The sequence below is a fragment of the Mus caroli genome, chromosome 18 (genome assembly GCF_900094665.2).
Source record: "Mus caroli chromosome 18, CAROLI_EIJ_v1.1, whole genome shotgun sequence".
In the NCBI taxonomy this organism is placed as follows: domain Eukaryota; kingdom Metazoa; phylum Chordata; class Mammalia; order Rodentia; family Muridae; genus Mus; species Mus caroli.
This window is the reverse complement of record NC_034587.1, coordinates 58,256,548-58,263,352: the sequence shown is the minus strand read 5'-3', so window position 1 is coordinate 58,263,352 and position 6,805 is coordinate 58,256,548. Positions and strand designations below refer to the sequence as shown.

At 45.9% G+C, this 6,805-nt stretch overlaps 1 pseudogene; it reads left to right on the top strand.

Moving 5' to 3' along the window:
* Positions 1 to 624: 624 nt before the first annotated feature.
* On the top strand, positions 625 to 725 carry LOC115029945 (annotated as a pseudogene).
* The last annotated feature ends 6,080 nt before the right edge of the window (positions 726 to 6,805 follow it).

Here is a 6,805-nt window from a genome sequence, read left to right as displayed (position 1 = left end):
TTTCTTTTGAGAGAGGGTCTTATTTTGTAGCTCTGGCTGTTCTGGAACTCACTAGTTAGACCAGGATAGCCTTGAACTCACAGAGATCCTTCTGCCTCCAAGTGCTGGTAGTAAAGGCTCAGGCCATCAACTGAGGCATCTTTGGGGGAGGGGTGAGAAGGAGAAAATCTGAATAGAGGGCTGAGAAGGAGAAAATTAAGTGGTTGCAATTGTGTGTATGTGTGTGTTGCTGACATATTTTTTTTTAAAATTAACATTTATTTGTGTATATATGTGGAAACATTGCAGGACTCCGTTCTCTCCTTCTACCATGTGGGTCTTCAGGGTTTAACTTGGATCTTCTGGCTTTGTGGTAGGTTCCTTTGCTGGCTGAGCCATTTGAGGGTCTCATATATGGTTGCTGTTTTATAAGGAGAATCCTTATGCATAGTGTGTGCCATTAAAAATAAAGATGTACCAATGTTTGCCTGTCATCCCAGCACTGGGAGGTGGAGACAGAAGGCATACGAGCTCCAGACCATAGGCTACATGAGAACCTGTCTTAAAATACAAAACCAGGTAAGAAGGGGGGAAAAGCCCACCACCACAACTACAAAAACACATTCATTAAAACAAACAAGAATGGTTCTGGCTTCGGCAGCACATATAACAAAAATTGGAATGATATGAAGATTAGCATAGCTACTGCACAAGGAAGACAAATTGGTGAAGTGTTCCATATTTTAAAAGAAGGGGATGGAGGAGGAGGAGGAAGAGGGGAAGGGGAAGAAAAGGAAGAGGAGGAGGAGGGAGAAGAAGGAAAAGGAGATTGAGAAAGGGAAGGAGAAGAGGAATAAGGAGGAGGGGGAGGAGGAGGCATCCATACTTCCATTGTACTTTTAGAGGTCTTTGTTCAGCCAGATTGTAGGCTCTGCTGGGGCACAGTGTAGACCCTAGTACAGAGCATAGCCCACTGCAGCCTATCATAGTTATAGAGCAAATGGAAAGGAACAAAGAATATGTGTTAAGAGAAAGGTGGTGGTGGCCAAACCTTTAATCCTATTTGGGAGGCAGAGACAGAAGGATCTCTGAGTTCGAGGCCGGCCAAAGTTCTACAGAGCTAGTTCTAGGACGCCAAAGCTGTACAGAGAAACCCTGTCTTGAAAAGCAAAACAAAGCAAAACAAAACAAGTGGTGGTGGGGGAGATGTGCACACAGAGGAATGTACACTTAGTAAAGAGTGGGTCTGGCTGTGCTAGAACAACCCAAGAAAAAGTTGGGCACAGAATGGCAGAGCAGAGACATTACTCACCGTGCCTCCTCAGATCATGGCTGAAGCTGCTGCTGGGCTGCAGAGCCTGGGTTAAAGAGTCCCAGCTTCTTAGTGTCTCCCGCAGTTCTGGTTCTTCCCTCGTAAGGTATTGGCTTCTGTTTGTCCTTCACAGCTTCCTGAAGGACAGCAGAGGAATCTAGCTGGAGCATGACCAGTGCCAGCTTTAGCTGCTGCTGCTGCTGGCTCTGTCTTGGCTGTAAGCACATCTGTGGGGTCAGTACCCCCTGGGGAAGGGGAAGTCTCTTCCCACCAGTTGTCCAAATCCCCTACCCAAGGACCAAGCCTGGGGTGGCTGCAGCAGAACTATATGTCCAGGGACAGCCTGGTTCTAGAGACAGCCAGTGTCAAATTGAGGACATCTTTTGTTTTGCTTGTCGTTATCCTTACACACACACACACACACACACACACACACACATGGCCCTTTGTGACTGAAATATAGTTGGACACCTTTCTCAGTTCATGCACATAGAAGAAACCAAGCCAATCCTGGTCTCTGTGATTGGTTTAGAGCAAGGCATTTGTGTTCATGAATGGCAACCCCAGGACTTTTGCTGGTGCTTTCAAAAGAGGGGAGATTTTTGCCACTATGCGCAGTAATCAACCATAGGAATAAAGTTGTGATAGAAGCAAGAGACTCTGGGAGTGAGAGACTGGTTCCTGATAGTCCTGTTTAAACTGGTTCTGTTCCGCCTGAAGTTCTTACCTGGCCCTAGCTCTTCAGTGGAAGAAACACAAGACACAGTCTTAGCTTAGGCTGGTTTGTTTGCAAGACTCATGGCTTCTGCTCAGGCTTGGCCAAGCCTTGGCTTCACACCCCCTGTACCCCACACTTAGGCCCTCTGTTGGGCTGTTACCCATCTGAAAGCAGGCTGCTTATCTAGCCTGCTCATTTTCATCCCTGGGTGAGATGTCTGACATGCTGAGCATCCCAGTCCTCTGAATTCTAGCTCTTGCCTGCTCTCTCTCTCTCTCTCTCTCTCTCTCTCTCTCTCTCTCTCACACACACACACACACGCACACATGTACACATACATACATTCATGTGCACACACGCACACACATGCACACACATACATGCATACACACATACACATGCACACACATGTACACACATACATGCATACACACACATACACTCATTAACCTTTATGATTGAAATATAGTTGGGCACTGATTACAGCCTTCAACTTTTATTGAGCATTTCCTGTGTAACAGACTCTGTGCCAAGCACACTTGTGGATAATCTCCTTTGGTCTCAATAACCCCATCTGTAGGTTTTATGATTATTATTCTCATTTTCAAGCAATGGGAAGCAATAGCTTAGGAAGGCTGACATCAAATAGCCATGCCACATCGTGACAAAGCAGCTCATATGAGGGGAATGACCTCAGGAAGACTGACATCAAACAGCCATGCCACATCATGACAAGGCAGCTCATATGAGGGGAATGACCTCATAGGGTTACTCCACCCCCTCAAACTGTGCTTCTGGCCTGAATGGGCTCCAGGGGCTCAGGTGCCCATCGGAGGCCCTTGTCAATCATGGGGCCAGACCTGAATATCTCTGGGGAACCTCTTGGTTAAGTGAATACCTCAGAGGACACTAAGTCAGGAGTGCCCAGGACCCCACCCAGACAGAAGCCAATGTCTCCGCATCAAGTACTTTGGCCCAAAGAAAGACTTTGGTGTGGCCAGATGTCTTCTTGCAGGGATTGGAGTAATGTCCTGGTGAAGAACGGCTATAGCTCCAGGCACCTTCTCTGGTGACAGAGGAAGGGACAGAGACCACAGGAATGAGCAGCTCAAGTAGGAGGGGAAAACACGTTTTAAAACTTCATTTTGCAAGGCTATGGTGAAACACACCTTTAATCTTAGCACTTGGGGGGGTGGGGGCAGAGGCAGGCTAATCTTGGCATTTGAGACCAGCCTGGGCTACAAAGAGAATTCCAGGACAGCCTGGACTACACAGAGAAAGCCTGACTCAAAAACAAACAAACAAACAAACAAACAAAGAAGCAAACAAACCCCAAACCTTTGTTTCACTCTTCAAGAGTGGCTTCCGAATTCAAAGAGGAAAGCCAGAGTCTGAGACAAACTCAGATTCTATAAGATTTCTTCATTTTTCTCTCTCTTTAAATTTTTATTTTATTTTTTGGAATTTTATACATTTTGATCGTACTCTTTCATCTGCCCTAACTCCTCCCTAATCATCCCATCCATCCAATTCCTCGCACGCGCGCACACGCGCACACACACACACAATTGGGTTTATTTTGTGTTGCTCATCTGCTACTCCTGGGCACGGAGCCTTCCCTGGAGAGGTTGTTTTTATCCAGTGTCACTATATTGAAGAGAGCTGCTTTCCCCTCACCCAGCAGGTACAAATGACAGACAGCTTCTTGGCTAGGGGTGGGACTTTGTGCCCATTTCTGCTTCTATGTGCTGGGGTTTTGTTTGGCTTGAGTTTATGCGGGTCTTATGGATCCCAGCTCAGGCTCTGTGAGTTCATGTGAGCCCCTCCCTCTCCAGCTCTTATAATCTTTCCGCCTTCCCCTCCACATACATCCCCTGAACCTTGAGGGGAGGGGTGTGATATGAACACTCCATTTAGGGCTGAGTCCTCCAAAGTCTCTCACTCTCTGCACATTGTCCAGTTGTGGGTCTCTGTTAATTCCCATCGACGGCAGGAAGCAGCTTCTCTGATGAGGGTTGAGCAAGACTCTGATCTATGGGCATGGCAGTCTGTCACTAGGAGTCATTTTGTTGCTATGTTCATTTCATAGAACAATAGTAGCAGAGTTTTCCCCTGGGCTCATGACCTATCTAGTCTCATAGCCTTGACCTCATTGTGTGGAACTTCCTAAAAAAAAAAAAAAAACCCAAACCAACCAAACAAAAAAAACCAACCTGGAAATCAGTTTACCACAAGATCCTGCTCTATCACTCTTGGGCATATACCTCACAGACCCTACAGCTTTCTCCAGAGGTACTTCCTTGACCCCGTTCATGGCTGCTCTACTCATAAAAGCCAGAAGTTGGAAAGAGCCCAGGTGTCCATCAAATGGTGAATAGACAATGAAAGTGTGATACATTTGCACAATGGAATAATACTCAAAAGATGTTAAATAGGAGGGGAGCCGGTAGGAGGAGGGGCTCCTCCAAGGAAGGGAAAATGGAATACAGTGTATAAAGCAATAAAGAAATTAGAAAGAAGAGTTAAATGGAGGGGAGATGGAAAGGTAGGATAAAAGAGGGACTATGGGAGGGACAGCAAACTCTAAAGGCCTTTCACAAAGCCATGTGGAAACCCGCTATTGTAGAAGCTTTCTAAAATATACATATGTATAAAAGGAGTTTAAATGAAGTCACCATATAATGGGGAGGGGGGAGGGACAGTACTCCAACTAGACATCAAATGACGTAAAGAGAATCTCGTGGACTGTACAGGAGCATCACCTGTCAATAAAAATGCTGTTGGCCCATTAGCTTAGGTGGGAAAAAGAAAGATGGAAGTTCCAGTACAGAGAGGAGATTCTCGGACAAGCGGGAAGAGGAGATTCGGCCCCAGACAGAGAAAGACTGTTGCAGGTAACCGAGGACCAGGTAACTGGCCATGTGGCAGAATTTAGAATAGAATAATGAGATGATTAAGTCATAAGCTAGTCAAAGAATGATCCAAAGCACTTGGCCTAGGCATTTTATTCATATAGAAGAAGTCTCAGACTCATTATTTCGTGAACATGGGCGCAGGTGGGAAAAGCATATTTTTGAGTTATTAGACAAAGTAATATCATAGAGACTCCCCCTACCAAACATTAGGGGCCAAAGATATTGGATACCCTCCATAACATGATGATGTTACCCTAGGATACCCTATAATATAACATGTACCCTATTGCTGAAGGGTACCATATACTTACGTGTGGAACATGGAGAAATCCAGCTAGTACCTAGATGGACGTTTCATCCCTAACTAATCATGTTCACAATGCTGACGGTGTTATATACACCACTTAGAGGAGTGAGCTTACCCAGCTACGTACACTGTGAGCTACAATAGCATCCTGGCTGCATGCTATGCTCACTAGTGCAACGGTGACACAAAGTATGTAATAACCAACCATTTTTTGATTTGCCCTAAGGCCCAGTCCATGAGATGGAACCCAAAACTGACCAATAACCCAAGATGAGCTAGGTCATGGATTCCCTAAAGAAATACCTACAGAAATTATTCATTTTTTTCTCATGAGAGGAAGTGGCTCTCACAGAATTAACGATGAAAACAAAAGTCCCCCCCCCCTTTGTTTGATTTGAGACAGGGTTTCTCTATGTAGTCCTGGCTGTCCTGAAACTCGATCTGTAAGACCAGGATGGCTTCAAACTCAGAGGTCCTCCTACCTCTGCCTTCCCAAGTGCTGGGATTGAAGGTGTTTGCCACCACTGTCTGGCCAAAGCTCCTTTTTAAAATTGCATTTATTTTGAGAGAGACAGGCGAGAGAGGGGGGAGGGGAGGGGGAGGGGGAAAGGGAGAGAGAGAGAGGAGCTCAGAGGATAATTTTGGGCTTGGTGACAGTATCTTAGGGACTGAATCACCTTGCCATCCCTTAAAACTCCTTTCCCCCATCCTGAGACAGGGTTCCACTATGGAGCCCTGGCTGAATTTGCACTTGCAGGTTCCCAGGATGGCTTCGGTTTTATGGCAACCTATAATAATCCTCCCGTTTCAACCTCAGCAAGCTGGAGTTGCGGGCATGTGTCTTCTGACTGTACTCTCTCAGTACCGGACTGCTGGGTATGCTGTTCCCTCTGCCTGGACACTGCGTCTTCCCTTCCCCTCCTTTACCTCTGCACATGTGTATACAAATGCTCTTGGTGTTCACTTGCTTTTCTTAACATGTTTCAATCCTACCACTGTATTCGATACATTTGGTTTTACCACTAGACCCTGAGGTTCCTGAAGGAAGGTGGACATTGGTTTTATTCTCTATGATACTCTTAGAAGCAGAAACATTGTAACAATTCACTGAGTGAACAAATGAGAAAATGAAAATGGAAAGAAACCAACCAAAGCAGTGCCCCCCTCCACCACCCTCAGAGTATAAGCCCAATAATTATATGCTGGACATGGTGGTTTATGCCTTTCATGCCGGCACTCTGAAGGCAGATGCAGGCAGATCTCAGTGAGTTTGAGACCATCATTGTCTGCGTAGTGAGATGCTGTCTCAGAAAAGAAAAGGAAAAGAAAGAAAACCAAAAAGCCTGAAGCAGGTGTAAGTGCAGTTCCTTACAGTGAGTTTTATGGCCACTAGATGGCGCACTGCTGTACATCCCAACAGGGAAGGGTGGTAGAGGGTAAAAGTAAAAGATTGGCAGGTGGGGGTGGGGGTGGGATAATTAGACTTCCCACGGACTTGTGATCTTTTCCAGCAGGAGGCCTTTGTAGTCTGCAGTTAGTGGTGTGTGTGTGTGTGTGTGTGTGTGTGTGTGTGT